The 16187-nt window shown below is 38.4% G+C and overlaps 2 protein-coding genes and 1 long non-coding RNA gene across 4 annotated transcripts in view; 2 read left to right on the top strand and 1 right to left on the bottom strand.

The window, feature by feature from the left end:
• Nucleotides 1–11951, top strand: part of Ubx (ultrabithorax) — a 94789-nt gene extending 82838 nt beyond the window's left edge. Inside the window, exon 3 of the mRNA XM_029314895.2 lies at nt 10107–11951. The gene's annotated coding sequence lies outside the window, so the exon portion shown is untranslated. The remainder of the gene's footprint in view (nt 1–10106) is intronic.
• The window catches only part of LOC114940297 (uncharacterized), a 107149-nt gene that overhangs the window by 76434 nt on the left and 14528 nt on the right, over nt 1–16187 (bottom strand). The gene's annotated exons all lie outside the window — the stretch shown is intronic.
• The window catches only part of Antp (homeotic protein antennapedia), a 237807-nt gene that overhangs the window by 2755 nt on the left and 218865 nt on the right, over nt 1–16187 (top strand). The window lies entirely within an intron of this gene.

Below are 16187 nucleotides of genomic sequence, written 5' to 3' on the forward strand. Positions count from 1 at the left end.
ATAAAACTGAATCGTAGTTTCACGTGTTATCGGAAAAAATATAAAACATAGATCAACGCTTCCGTGAGCTGATATATGAGATATTTTTTGACGGTGAACATGAAAAAGCAATTTAGAAAGACTTCAACGGACGGTGTAAAAACGGACGCAGCGACGTTTCGGATGATTAATTCACATGTTCTCTCAAGTTAGAATCGTCTGCGAATATTCTTATAATAAAAAAAAAACTCATCCCAAGGTTGCTTTTGCCATCGCTTGAGACTTCTTCTGGACTTTAGATTATTATCAAGTCTCTTCTTTCTCAGATTTGTTGCAATCGCGCACTACTTTACTTCTTCGCAGTATAAAATTATGATTAAAGGGATGCTTACTTGTGTTTGTTTTATCGATAAATATTATTTTCATTTAATTATTTATTGGTTATACAGAATGAAAAATTCTTTACTAGAATTAAAGTATTCATAATAACAAATCTGGGCTACTATATATGTATATAAAAGGAAAACAAGAAAGTTAAATAATTACAGTTTTTATGGGTCTTTTGGGTCAACCTAAACGATAATAAAACTGTAATTATTTTTAATTTTTGGTTTCTTTATATATATATATAGCCAAGATTTGTTATTATGAATACTTTAATTCTAATAAAGGATTCTGTATAACCAATAAAAAGTTACATGAAAATAATATTTGTCGATAAAACAGACATAGTCAGTATCCTCTTAATAACAATTGCAAATTAATTGCGGCATGTTGTTGAGCCTATTTCTCAGATTATTAATTGTTTACTTTTCGATTGTTTCTTCTCTGCGTAGATATATGTATAAAATAGAGCATCTACCAATGAACCGTTTTTTATTATAATAAAAAAAGATATAGGAGAGTACTGTGGTAACGCACAGCAAACAATAGGGCAATGCCATCTATCGGTTTCAAAGGTTTTGGATTAGTTATGGCTGCTTCATCCCCCGCTCGTGGGCGTGGCTGAGGCGTGGACATCTATTTTTTGGCATCGGCCCGGTCATTCATCTTGGAGATTTATCGTCATTTCGTGACACAAAATTATTAAACTATGTACACCGACTACGTTAATTGTCAAGTAAATAGTACACATACAGAGCACTCGAGACACACGAAATAATATCTAAAATTTGAATTACGTCATATAATACTCCGCGCGCGGTATTTATTTCCCCTATCATTTAACCAATGTCACCGTAGGTGGCAGCACGAATCAGGGTTAGTTGGTCGGCAACGTATTGCACCTACCTTACCGACTTCTCCATCGGTACATAACTTAATTTAAAGTTGCCTCTACCCACCAAGCAGGATATATTGAACGGTAGTTCGATGATCGCCCGTAATGCGCTTTATGGTTTGTTTTTATCGACGTGGTTATATAGTAACTCACGACCTTCCTGTTTCTCTCTCGACGGTGGTGAGCCGAATCGTCGATGCGACGCGCTGTATGTGCATGTGCATGTGCATGTACGCCCACGTGCATTCGTGTTGGTCGTATAAACCCGCGCCGCTGAGTCGGCAGGGCTATTCACATTTTCCCCGCGAATGCATTCCCCGGAGCTATCGGTCAATAATCCAATAAACCCCGCGCGACTCGCAGCCCCATGAAGAGGAAATAAAGTACCGGCGGCGCTGCGTGATTTTATTGCGTAGTAAAGCGCGATTTCGACAGATCGATGCGCGATCACCACCATCGCCTCTTCCTCCTTTCTCTCTCTCGCGCGCGCTCGTTCACTTAGTCGCTCGCCAAACTGGTAGGTCAGGGATCTTTATTGGCTGTAAAGGAAGACGTTTTACGATCCATAAAAGCGTTTATAGCGCCCAAGTAGTCTTACCTCGGTTCTTACATCCCGGTTATATCCATTACCCCTTCCGCGGCCTTTCCAAGGGCGGCCACTGGCACGCGTTCTCTCTCTTTCTCTCTCCCTCTCGCGACTTGCCTTTGAGATTTACAGGTTACGCTCCCGGTAACACCTCGTAAACTTGGCTTAACGACTTTAACCGGGCCTAACTGCTTCCTTCCTGCAATCAGACCCTGACCTACCTTGCGTACACACGGCCGTCCTAGAAAAATCCCGAGATACCGAGATAATCGAACGTCAAATCGTATTTTTGCTTCGTGATTTTATCGATAAACTTTCCCATTTATCGAGAGATGTGAGAAGAAATTTTTCAATTCTATCAATTATTTGCATGATATACTACTTGCCAGCATTTTTGGAAAATTATACATTTCTTACATTTATTATGATATAACTTATTAAGATTCACAATTATATAATTAAATATTTTTTCATCAAATTATAGGATTTATGAAAAATATATATTAAGTAATTTAAACTGCATATTTACGGATTTTATTTCCGGAATATTACGCATTAATTAGTATCCATTGGAATAATAAATGCTTTCCCACGATTAAATCCCGACAACGCGAAAACCTATATACCGATTTTATATTAAGAACAAAAAAAAATTTTAATTTTTAATTAAAAAATGTTTTGTTTTCAACATAAAATCAATAGGTTCGCTTTTTGTTTCTATATGTATTTTAATCGTGAAACAGTATTTATTATTCTATTCAACCAATAAAAAAAGGGTACGCAAATATGATGTTTTGCGATAAAACGACAGTGTTTCAAATTCTCTTAATATTTTCCCGATTACATGTTTCATAATATTAAATTATTTTTTATCATTGTTTCACGCCTTTTCATCGATGCGTAAAGTGTACTATACCACAGGGTAATAATTTTGCTTGCTGATTCTATCGCGACATTTATAGCTATCATTATTAGCTGATATCGTTTCAATTCTCATAAAATCTTCATTCAACCATCAGATTCATTTGAAATGCCTGTAGATAGACTAATAAAGGAAGTGGAAACATGAGCGCTTATAAGCTTGATTAAGAAGGGAACCTCCTACGACTTGGCTCGATGCTGCGCTACATTTTATAGCGCCGTGCACTTGGATGCTAATTAACATTATCTCTATTTTAGAACTTATATGTTTATCGAGATATAATTCATTATAAGAAACTTTTTTTTATTTTAATATTTTATGCAAGAAGCAATTTTAGGCTAAAGTAAATTGCTAATACAATTAGACTTGGCTTTGACATAGGAGTTTTATTAATTATTTTGATTTATCTTGATATTAAAAAATTAATAGATCGTCACAATTTTGATACATAGAGCTCAAATAATTTAATTTAATCAAATTGCAAGTAAAAAGGAAGACTATTACTATTGCATTCCGCAATCGTTTAATAGCTGCGTATATATTTTCGGTGCTCATCGTATACGTGCAATAAAGCATGTATGTATTTTTTAAAATCTACTCTCGCACTCGACGATATTAGCATTAAAAAGTGAACAGTACTCTGGCTCTCTCGGCGCCATTGCACCGCATTTACACAACAATAAGGGACCGCGATGTAAAAACTCCGAGAATCCCCTGGCTTCGAAGTCCAATGAGAGATAGAGAAGAACCATGCGAGGCAAAAGGGAAACAGAGGTTCGGTGTCGTTTCCTCTCTATCTCTCTCCCCTTGTCTCCTCTTTGTATTTTCCGTCTCTTATTCGACGGGGTATGAGACAAGACGGTTTGTGAAACAGGCTACAGGCAACGTTGCGCGCCGAAATTCTCAACACAAGACCTAAAGGTCCGCATCATTTTTTTCTCTTTCCTTTTCGAGAGTCAACTAGCTGGAGCGCGTAGCATATGTTTGCTCTGTCTGGTTAGTTATATTTCTGACACACATGATTTAACCATCTCAGATATGATTGTTGGAATATCTCTTATAATATCCTTTCAATATTATTTTTATAATGTAATAAAAAAATTATGATGCTTTGAGAGGAACAAATTGAGAGGCGAATAAAAATTTAAATCTGATTGAATTTTTTTTTTGAAGAAATAGATTACTAATATAACAAACGAAAGAAAGAACTGTTACATTATTAGAGCTAACGCGTATTTGTGTGATATAATGTTTCTGATAAGGGTATTTATAAATTAAATTGAGGGGTTAAGTAGCTTTTAATTCAGACATTACGATCGTTCGCGACGTGTGTGCTATTACATGCTTCGTTTAATGCAGGAGGAATGAATAATCTATCCATTCATTTCATTCGAGAATGAAAGAAGTCATGTTTTATCTCTGGCAACAGGTATATAATTATACGAGTGTGTCGGTGTACATTGTATCTGTATCACGAGAAATCTGTGCGATTAATTCGATCAATCTCTTATTCACTTTCCGGTTTCTCGACAGCTTACTTATGTAGGCCGCGCATAGGATCGAATTAGAATAAGAAAAAAAAAGAAAGAGCGGAACGAGTTAAATACATTCCTTTATATTTCGCGTACTTGTGTGATAAATATAGCTCGCTCAATTTATCGTCCTTCCGTTTACACGTTTTATGATTCTACGATGGAAATAATTTTATATTTGCATTACAGGGGACGACTTTCTTGCATACATTTTCTTATGGTCATGTAAACGAGAGCGCTGCACGTTGGCATATATATATATATATATATATATATATGTATTTTGTGCTTGCGAAAGGAACCAAAAATATTTTCAGAGGCGACGTAAGCTGTATATATTAAACAGAAGCGTGATGAACTAAAAGTTTTCTTTGAACGCGGATAAGGAAAATAATATAATAATAATACGAAAAAGAGCGAAAAGCTTTGTGGGGCATCTTCTTCGCACACTTCCGCTTCTTCCAAACTTTGTATAGCAACGAACAACCGTCTCGCTCCCCGCAAACTGTATCACAATTAACTGGGCATCTTTAAACTCCTACTCTTCATCATGTTATATATACTGAACTTTTATAAAATCTTTCCCTTTCTTTAACTATGCATACGAGCAAATTCAGTGCATTTTTACGCACTAAATTTGTGCAACTGCTGAAAGTTTATTTTAATATTATGAAGAGTAAATAAGTCGGCGCGATTTTAATAATTTCGAAAATTTACAAAAGAACATAATTACTTTACATGGTTAATTTACATTTAACATTCATTATATAATTTATAAAAGATCTAAAGAGAGTATAAATTTTCATCCAATTTTGATAGGACGTTGATTAAAAATTATTTTACTAAAAAATAAATGTTTGCGATATAAATTAATGCTCTATAAATATTTAACAATAACTATAAATATGAGCAATACATATAATTATAACTGGAAAGTGCTTGATTAATTGATATGCTTCTCATCGAGGTGATGAATTTGCGGGAGGTATTTTGAAATAACGAGAGTTTTGCCCTCGCTGTACAAACTTAGGAAGTTAGACGCGGAAAGGCAGGGGGACATAGCGGAGCATAGTTAGTTATATGCCGTGCATGCCGGCAACAGTGCCGGTGTGTTTTTCATTTTCTTTATATCACCCTTGACGCTCGTAAAACCATTACCCATGACCGAGCGAACGCAACTTCTATATAAGCCCTATCGGTGTGCGAGCGTATAAACGGGAGTCGAGACACTCTTTGATGATACTGAAACTTCTTTTACTTGTGCACTCCTCCGTAGGTAGGTCTCCGTAAGACGAACCCAATTTCCTCGGCGAGCCGACCCCTCAGATTCGTCCTACATGCCCACGGGAAGAATTCAGTTTTCTCGTTGCCGATTGGTTATAGCGTCTTTCTGATCGTTATATCCTTTCGTTGCACATTGTTATCCAATAAGCGCTGCTTCGTGTAAAAATGTGATGAATTCCGAAATAATCAACAATCTCGTCGTACCGCAATTTTTTTCAGATTATTTGTCATTAAAGAGAAGAAGAGAGAATATGTTATTGCTGTCTATATATATTATGTAATTCTAATTTCTGTTTAATTAACTCGCTTCTTCGTAGATTTGTTGGGAATATTTTTAGCAAATTTTTAAGTGGCGAGCGAGCGCTCCTCGAAATCTCATTAAAGTTGATGCCTGAAATGCTCAAAATGTTTCCATCGCACACCGAGCTAAGAGAGAACCTGCCGCATACTCTGATGTGTAGATAAGTCAGTTAGCGACTCGCTCTAGCGCGTTCCAACGTCGAGTCTTTTTTGCATGGTATCATCTTATTGCTCCTTTTCTCTTCCCCTCTTTTTCTCTTTCGCTCCCACTCACTTCTAACGAGTGATTCATCATCAGCGTCGCCTTCTCTTCTTCCTCTGACTAGCTTGGTTGGCTGGCTGACTGGTTGGCTGGCTGGCTGGCTGTTTGGTCCCTGGATCTTCCGCTCTTTTCCTCTTTTCCTGTTTTTTTTCTCTCTCTTTCTCTCTTTTCTCCAACCCACTCCAAGTACTCGTTTTACTCCTACATTGGAGTCATATCAACACATAATTCATTCTTATTATTGTAGGCATACTTTTAGTTCTTTCACATATTCTAAAATCTTCTCATTGGCTAACATTTTAAACCTATTAAATATAGATCACATTTTACAGTAAAATTTTTGAATCCTTATAATTTCCCAAATATTATATTCTTATAAATAGTTTAAAAATTTTCGATAGTTTCAAAATATTATAAATTTATGATTTATAGATTACATTTTTTTTAGAAGCTTAAAGTTTCGTTTTTTTTTCTCATTCTCACACGCAAAACTGCATTCATCCAAATTATAGGACGAGCATATGTCATTGTGAAAAAATGTGGAATATTTTTCACTTCAACTTGTTGGTGTAAAGAAATATTTCTCTTCAGATAGCGTTGCGAACATCGGTCATGTCTACGGCATAAACGCAGCAGGGGCACAAGAGGAAGAGATTAAGAGCTAAATCCGTCTTTTTTTCTCTTCTCTACTCATCATCAATGTTAGTAACATAATCGCCTTTCTTGATAAATCTTTTTTAATTCCCCAATTTAATAAAATAACGGTAAACATAAAATTTTGTTGGACGACAGACAACTCGTGTTATATTAAAATGCAAAATTAGTATTTTTGGCAATACGATATTTATATATCCTGCAGATATTGGGGGGGAGTAAAGTGTTTTGTAAGACGTGTAAAAAGATAATTACTGACGCTGCGATATATAATTAATTCCTTTATTCCCTGATAAAAACAATGGGTTAAAAATTATTCTATTCTATTCGACGACGTGCTATTGCATTATTTATTACTAATCAATTTTCAAGCGCGCGCCGAGACACAGTACTATTCGAAACGTCCATGCATTTTTGAACAGTATTGAAGAACAAGCATCGTTCGTCTCGAAAGGTCCACCTTCGGGCCGGAAGGTGGGATTCCGGTAATTCGGTCATGGAATGGATGGGTGACGACGAGAGAGCGAGAGGGACGATGAAGTGGGCCGGGTAAGGGGGATAGGGTAGGGACGGGAGGGCGTTCCACGGCACCCTGCATGGGGTAGCTTGCAACCTCACGCGACACTAGAGCCATCTATATCCCTGGAGATTTATGAGTTCCTGGTGCAACGGCTGCTCGTAGCAACTACACGCTACACAATATCGGGATAGCGCGGCGATGGTGATGCTGCCCCCTGTCGCGAGACGAGCGCACTGTTGCTCCGCGGGGGTTCAACCCCTGTTCGCGCACTCGCGTTCGTTCAACGCCGTTCCGGCGCAAAAAACTCGATCTCAATTCGAAACTCTCTCTCTCTCGCCAATCCTTCCACTTGCCCGTCAGTTCAGGCTTCGACCATGCAAGTATGCATCCATATAGTACCTCAAGGCTCTCCGCCTTGAGAAATCATATTTTGCATCGCGGTCTCTATACACGCATTATAAATTGATGCATCTTTTCGAAAACTGTGTATATTTTTTTCTTTAATTTTTATATATAAGATAATAATGATAATTATTGATAAAATATGACGGTGCGTATATTAAAAAATGCACTCTAATATACATTTAATGGAAAATATAATAATAATAATAAAATATAATAATCACAGAAGATATTTATCATTTATATATATATATGAGCTATAGCTATCGATATTGTTATTCGTTTCATCATCAACAGAGAGCTCGCAAACAAAATGGAGACAGAGTAGGCAGTTGCTGCATATAATTAAAAATTGTATGGCGGAGTATCGGCCTTGATTTTCATTCACGATCGGCCAAGCGTAGAGAATAGCGAGTCGAGATTTTCGAACAACCCCCCAGACACGGCCGCCCGTTCACACTCCCCGTGCGATATTCTGCAAGGGTAACCGATGAGTATAGTCATAGGGGTGGGAATTTACTCGTGGTGCGCTGCTATGCGGGGGTACGAAACGACGGCGACGACGATATGAGTACTGGTATCTACCTCTACCTATGCTTCTGCACTCCATCCCGCTTCTCCCCAACCCCTTGATGCGGCCGGTTTACGAGCAACCTGTGGTAACGAGAGCGATAGATAATAACTGCTCCGTGCTCAATTCCACCCCTCTCTTCGCGCTCTCTCTCTTTCTCCCTTCTCTTTTCTAGACACACATCCTCGCAAAAACACAGTCACGCGTGCGTATACATATACGTAATAAAAATTAACGATTGTGATTTTTTTTTTTGAGCCTGCGGCTCATTTCTCGATTGCATTTCCCTCTCACTTTGATTAAATAGATTAATATATCGGCGTTATATAAAAAAAAAAAAAAAAAAAGAAACTTTTCTTTCTATAAATGATTTATTCAAATATAAGCAAAGAAAAAAAGAGAATATAATGAAATTAATTTTTGCGATATATGTTTCTTTACTGTGATGCATATTTATCGTTCGCGATATTTTAACACGACGGAACGTTTTCGAAGCTTTCATAAAATTATAATTCAGACGTTCCTTATTTCTCAATAGAGAAAGTGCCCTTGCGAATTACGCGAAATAAACGACGTTGTTTTGCCGCGCCATATCGAGAATCGTGTTTCTGGTTTTTGCGAGTTTTAAGTATGAGAATTTATGGCGGCTTAAAAACTCTAGCTTCCTTCGGAAATCCTGATAAATGCGCGCAGGAAGGACGCTTAGGTATGTACGCCAGACTCAGTTTCAGAGCGCCGTGTACTTCTGGAAAGGCGAAGTGATTCTAGGCCGAACAGCAAACGACGGCGTAAATGAGATACACGAGCGTGTGTAAACAATTTCTAAGTAACAAGGGTTGCTTGAATCGTGAAGAGAATTCTGTACAACTGTTTATCGTCCAAAGTCTCAGTGACAGTCTTATTAACATTGATAGCGGACAAAATTGATTTCAAAATCGAAACTTGAGGATATTTCAAATAAATCATTATTTATCGTACAATACATCTCACAAATAAGATTAGATTAAATAATCTATGATTGAAAATTTAATGGACTTTTTATTTTAAACAAAGTTCTCTCGTTTATTCTTCTTCCTTTCTTTTATTTTTTCTTTTCAACTCGGAATTATATGACAATCAATATTCCTATTTTTCCCGAACGTATCTATAATATTACACGTGTAATTGTAAACGGGAGAAAATGGAAAGAAAATTGGTAATGTATAACCTCGCTGGCTCTCATTCCCCGTAAGACCTTCTAGATAAACCCTTTCGCTCTTAACGTGAACTATTGATATCCCAATATACCAACACTACGAAAGCTCAGGCTCAACGTGCATGTAACCGAACGAGGCACCATGTGCATTCATTCTATTACAAAAGAAGCTGAACCAGCGTTCATGGCTCGACCCGTCGCGTCCCTAGCATGCTGTATATATATATATGAACGTCGAATCGAACTTTCAGACATTTTGTCTAACATGATGTGATTTTGCTGTCCGAAAAGAGATGGCGATTCTCAATTTTTAAAACATTAAAAAAATGTTTTAATAATTAATATCAATAATCGATATTAAAATGCTGCAGCAAATATTTAATAATTGCCAAGTTTTAATTATCTAATAAAACATTAATATATATTATCTATTACATATATAATTATAATATTAAAAATCTAATTTCTTCCGCATTTTGATCGTCAGAATTTTCTTCGTTCGATTATTATTAAAAAAAAAAAAAAAAAATGAATGCATTATTTAAATATGTAATTCGACGATACACACACGTGGGGAAAACATGTATAAGCTAACTCCGTCGTTTCTGTTTCTGTTTCAGGTGAGTGGCAGGCTGCACCCGCTGTCTCTGCAATGCCAAATAGATGGTCGATGTGCGTATCTGTCGATCGTCAATTTATCGGTTGCGGCGAATCGGATGCTGCACCCGGTGAGTGACGAACCTCCCCTCCCCCCTACCCCCATGGCTACCTCCCCCGTAGCTCACTTTGACCGATATGCTCCCAGACCAATCAGTATCCAAGTACACACAGTATCATCCGTATAAGCCTAGCGCTGTTGTAGTCGTTCCCCTTTCTGGTCTCTCTACCTGTAGTTTCTGCTTTGGTGCAGTAGCATGTAGATAGGGGTTGAATTATCGAGGGTGGCCAATCAGCCAACGTCCGCGGGTCCGGGGTATCGTTTGCGAAAAATCGACCGAAAACAGAGTCACATTCTCGACGTACATACGTTGCGATAGGTTGTACGAAAATTAGAAACTGAAATACGTAAGGAAAAGGCTACAACTATTCATAGGGTTAAAAATTTAGGACGTAGGAACATTCTATAACATTCTCTCGAGATTGAGTCGAATTATATCGTTCGTAACGAGCTCAATGGAAGCACGACTCTTCTTTTCCTGACTCAATGTACAAAATTTTATCAAATTGCTTTACAATTCTCCTCATTTTTCTTTGTTCGATACGTTCTTTCTCGAAAATGCGCACTCGATATAGCTTTGCGAGAAGAGAGAGAGAAAGATGAAGAGAAAGAGAAAAGGGATAAGAGGGAATAAAATAGAACGATTGCTATTAATGTTACATTTTTGTTATTTCTTTCGTTTGTTTCTTTTTTTTTTATTATCTATGTGCGAAGCAATACGAGAAGGAGTTTATATTGTTACCAATACTGCTTTTGCTAATGGTAACTTTCGCTCGTTTGTTACAAAAAGACTGTTTTATTTCACTTCGCGCGTTATTAATTAGAGTTATACTATTTGAAAACGTATATATAACCGGCAGCAAGCGAGATTAATCATAACGATACGATATTTTGGATTGGTACAAAATATATATGTTGATATTCGATAATATTTTATTAATATTGTATAGAAAAAAAATCTATATGATGTGCGTCTGCTTAAGTACCTGTTAAAGTGATGAAGAGTGCGCGGTCTCGAGACGGATATCCCTTTCGAAATATAAATTCAGGAAACAAATTTTCTGGAAAAAAGTTTTTCCCCCTTTTTTATCAACGTCGGTTCGAGAGAGAAGCAAAACGAAGATAGACATTACAAACCAATATTATAATGTACGTATCTAGTACGTAGACGCCTGCTCTATGTAAAGAGATTTGTGGCGCTATCTCCTATACAGTAACTTTATTCTAGTTAAAATGAATGTATACGAATAGCCGTTAAAAAATCAGAGAAGATGCGAGAGAGAGAGAGAGGGAGAGAGAAAGAGAGAAAGAGAGTGTAAGAGAGAGAGAGAGAGAGTTAATACATAAATACAGTATTTCTAAGAGGTATGTAATGTTAATAGTTATTTATTTTGTGGATCTCGGAACGAAGAGATGATTCATTGCTCTGCTGTGCTATGCGTTATCAATTAGGCATGTAGTCCTGTTTAGGGATAGGCGTTACCTTATGCGTAGTGGTAGTTATTTGTGTAAATGTTTCGCGTGGCAAGTTTCTTCCTTTTTTGTAACATACTAGAATATTAATTATTTACAAATTTTGGAATCTCCTGATTGTACTATGTACTCCGCCAGCGACCAGGGCCGTACTAGCTGCCTATGATTAAGATAATATCTCCGGCGTTCTTAGGGACGGTCTCGAACGCTATTGTAATATTACATTGATTATACGATTGCTAAAAAAATAATAATAAATGCGATGTAAACTTGATTACACGTCTTACGCTTCATTGTCTGCGGCCCTGGCCGTAGCGAGTCCACCACATCCACTCTTCTCCTGATCCCGTAGTTTTTATTGCCCCTGATACGCGAAATCAGATTTTAGATACGCGCGCGATTCGATCGTTCTCCGTAAATGAACGTCGCGAGACTAGAGAATCGGACCGTTCTAGCGCGAGAACTCATCCTTCTAATTAAACCAGAGGCTACATGTCTCTGGCTCCCATTGAGCATATACGCGATATTTATTATCGCGACGCCACGCATATATATGTATACGTACATACATATACATACACATTTTTCCGACGGGGAAATCGTTATCAATTCTTGAACGATATCGCGACGCGGCGGACGTGCGGCACTTAAAAAGCACTCGTTACGCGGGCGTCATCGCGGTTACAGGATGTGGAACCGCCTTAACGGGCGCCAGCGTTGATCCGGAGTTGAGCTTTCCACGGACAGCCATAAGTCTCGCGACGCTCCGGGATATTAATATGTTATTGCGGAAAGACTCCCTCATGAAAGTCGACAAGGACTGCAAAAATATGTCCCGCGCGTCTCGACGTCTCCGGGGGTGGCACACCGTAGGATGGTGGATGCCCCGCTATCGTTCGCTATTCCTCTACATACACGCACAAAGCCGCGCGCACACTCGCGCTTCGACTCGCACGTATATAGGCGGAAGCCCTCGTTACTATCGTACACGTAGAGCCGGGAGCGGTTGGAGGGGAGGGGGAGGGGGCAGAATTCAGCAGACGCCATTTGTATTAATGAAGCTCCCGACAATGGTGCACGCCCGATGAATTATGTACCTATGTTCGAACCGAACGAAGGTACATAACCGATCTAGGCGTAAGTTTGCTATTGGCCTCACGCAACACTTCCTATTCTCTGATCCTTAGTTATAACTTCGTGATCCCTGGCTCCTTAATCTAAACGCGAAGCTGATTTCGACGGTTTTCGAAAATCACATTTCGGAGATCCGATCGTATAGCTTTTGTATTTTATTAAAACGCTATTTCTTTCAGATCCGAAAGAATTACATTTATAGGAAATTGATATTTTATTCTGGAACAAAAATATATATTATTAACATTTATACGTGTCAAGTGGATATAAAGGTGTTTTACCGCGCGTGTATATTTTTTTTTAATTAATAATTTTGAAAATATATCGTATCTCGCCGTATACTCGTTTTAATATTAACATTGACCGACGAATGAACAAACAAAAAAAAATCACATTTTTCGGTGAAAAAAATATAAATTTAATCAAAACCGGGAGCGAGAGGGTGGGGCATTAGCTGCGTAGCTGCAATCTATTACGCGAAAAGACGTAGCGAGGCATCCATCTCGGCATGGCGCGGATAAAACGACCGCTTTACTTTGGATTACAGGGGAAGCAATTTACAGCAGGAGCGCGAGAGCACCTGTTCGTTCTTGAGGAGATGGAAAGGTGGGGACGCGCACAAACGCGAGGGGTAGTCTTTTAAGGGTGTGGGAATAGCGTGCTTTGCAGACGTTGCGGTAATTGAATCCCAGTAAGTCCCTCTATATAGGTGTATCTACTTAAATGTATAACACTACTCTCCTCCATCCGCACCATCTTTCTTTCGCTTCTTTAATCTTTCCGCCTCTCCTCCATCTCGCGCCGTGCAATGATTTTTCTTTTGTGTCGACGGTGTTAGATATTATATAAAAGATTTTATTTCGACGTTCCGGTGAAGTTCCACTAGTCTTAAATACATTTTTTCCGCCTTCGCTAGAAGTATATATCTTTCCCGCAATTCTCGTAATTATAAATGTATTCCCCTATTTACTTCTTACGAGATATTCTTCTACGACGCGTTATATCACGGACACGCGTATAGTGAAAAAAAAAAACTCTTATCTTTTCGTTCTACAAAAAGAAATTCAGCAATGGGTTGGGCCGTGCGAAAACTCATTCTGCCATACTCCTCGAGAAGTCTACTATCCCGGCAACGAAATCCTGATGTACGAGCTTCACGTTTCAGCAGCTCCTTGGCTCGGGCCGACTGATATGAATGTGTTAGGTGTAGATGAGCCTAGCGTGCTCCGCCCTCATATAATTACTTCACGCTTCTCTCTCCGTAACCTGGTGCCCTCGGATACTCTCTTCTTCCCTTCTCTCTCTCTCTCTCTCTCTCTTTCTTGTCAGTGGTGTTCCAGCGGTGTTTCTATATCGTCGTGCTCTTGCACGGTGGTTTGCCCGTAGTTGCATGCACCGCTCGCAAATACCATCGTATCCTGCGCTCTCTCGGTATAACAAGGGGGCTGGCGGAGGATTCGGTCGGGTTTGAGGGGGTGTTGTGCAAAGGGGAGGTTATTAGGCAACGCAGCACCTCATCCCTCATCCACCGTAACCGCGGTGGCGCAGCGTGTATTATGTAACAACACGGAAACGAACTGTGAGGCGGTTGGTTGGCCGAAAGAGAGATGGAGAACGGTCGAGCGAGGATAGAGAAAGAGAAACTATGCGAAAGCCTCGCTGATGTTACTCTCTTGCTGCTACAAATATTACACGTATTCGTAACGATGCGCTCGTAACTCTCGGTTAGTATCTGTTATTTCCACGAGTGCTGAATCATTTTCGATTTGAGCACAAATCATGCACCTCCGGGCATTTCGGCAAAACTCTAGTCGAGTCTTCTTTGTTTGTATTAAACTTGAAAAAGGGGGTTAAGTCTTTTTTTTTTTCTCTTCATATATTGAGTCGTGGTCTTTCTTTGTTAAAATATTTGAACGTGTTTCAATTTATAAATCGAGATAACAAGTTTTACGATGCATCCTGTTAAAGAAAAAATAACTTTATTCACGAAATCAATAGATATAATAATTGTATTTAAGTTCTTGTCCGCGCTATTTCTTTATTATTATTACGAGGCGATATAATTTCTTTGAATAAATTCGAACGAATCTGAAACTTTAATAATAGCCGCTAAGTTTTGAACGCATACATCTCGCGGCATTATCAGAAATCTTAATTTACAATTGAGTTCTGGCGGTTTAACGGACATTTTGCGGCCAATATAATGTCTAATAATTCTAATAATTCGCCGGTTTAGAGATGAATGGTGGGAGGGAAGGGTGGCGGCGCATAGGGTGAGAACGTTCCCTGGAGCCGTGCCCGGGAAGGTAGGGAAGTGAAACCGAGAGATGAGATGAGCGGAGAGAGGGAAGGAGGACACGAGAGAGAAGGAGGTGTAGGAGCGAGGGAGAAGAGAAGAAGGAACAGGTCGAGACCGAGGGTATGGGCCGAGGAAATGGAGGGAAGGCCAATTAGAGGGCGGGAAGATTTATCTGCGGGCGACGGGTGTGCGGATAGTAAGGGGTAGGTTGGTCTCTTCTGCCTAGTGCACTTGTATTATTTCTTGGTTGGACAACCCCGTTCAAGACAACGGCGACGTCCAGCTGCTATTGGCTGTTCCTGATCCTTTAGGAATTAATTGTTGATTTAATTTCGCGTTTTCGACCGCGCGTAATCTCGGATAGTTTATTTATTTTTTCGACGATTGCGGTTCATTTGCACGATATACGCATATACTATTGTAGATTCTAATTCGTCGAGTATATTAGTTGGATTTTATCAAGCCTGTTATTGAAAGTTATATGTGTATATGCGCGTATCGCGGAAGGATCTCGTAAAAAATATTATTATAAATATAAAATTATTAGTATAAATTGCGCACAAAGTAAAATTTTTAGATCAAGCTACGCGAATCGTAAATTATTTTAATAAGGACTTTGATATTTTAACTATCTAGATGACGAGATCAAAGCGTTTCCTAGGTGATGTCAGTTTCTTTCAGTATTTACACGAGAAACACCGCCCACTAAATATACGAGGGACAATTTTATCTCGGTGAATGATACTTGGAAGCGATGTCTCGATGTTTTTATAGATTCACGAAATTAGAATCGCGCGTTCTGTAGAAAAAATCGAGTACATGAAGATGTGTGTGTGTGTGTGTGGTGTCATCTATTCTTAATTTTCGACATTTTTAAATCGACGTATTATAAACTAACATATGACATATATATAACAAATAAAACATGATAAAGAAACGTATAAGGCAAAATATTAATATGTTAAAATATTTTAAAATCTTAATATCAATGTATAAGATTTTAATATTTCTAAGATTAACACAATATAAAACTATAAAATATTATTTGCATGTTATATCAAAATTAAATGCAAAGAC

Source organism: Nylanderia fulva, unplaced genomic scaffold (assembly GCF_048542155.1).
Source record: "Nylanderia fulva isolate GAGA-0341 unplaced genomic scaffold, ASM4854215v1 Scaffold16, whole genome shotgun sequence".
Classification (NCBI taxonomy): Eukaryota; Metazoa; Arthropoda; class Insecta; order Hymenoptera; family Formicidae; genus Nylanderia; species Nylanderia fulva.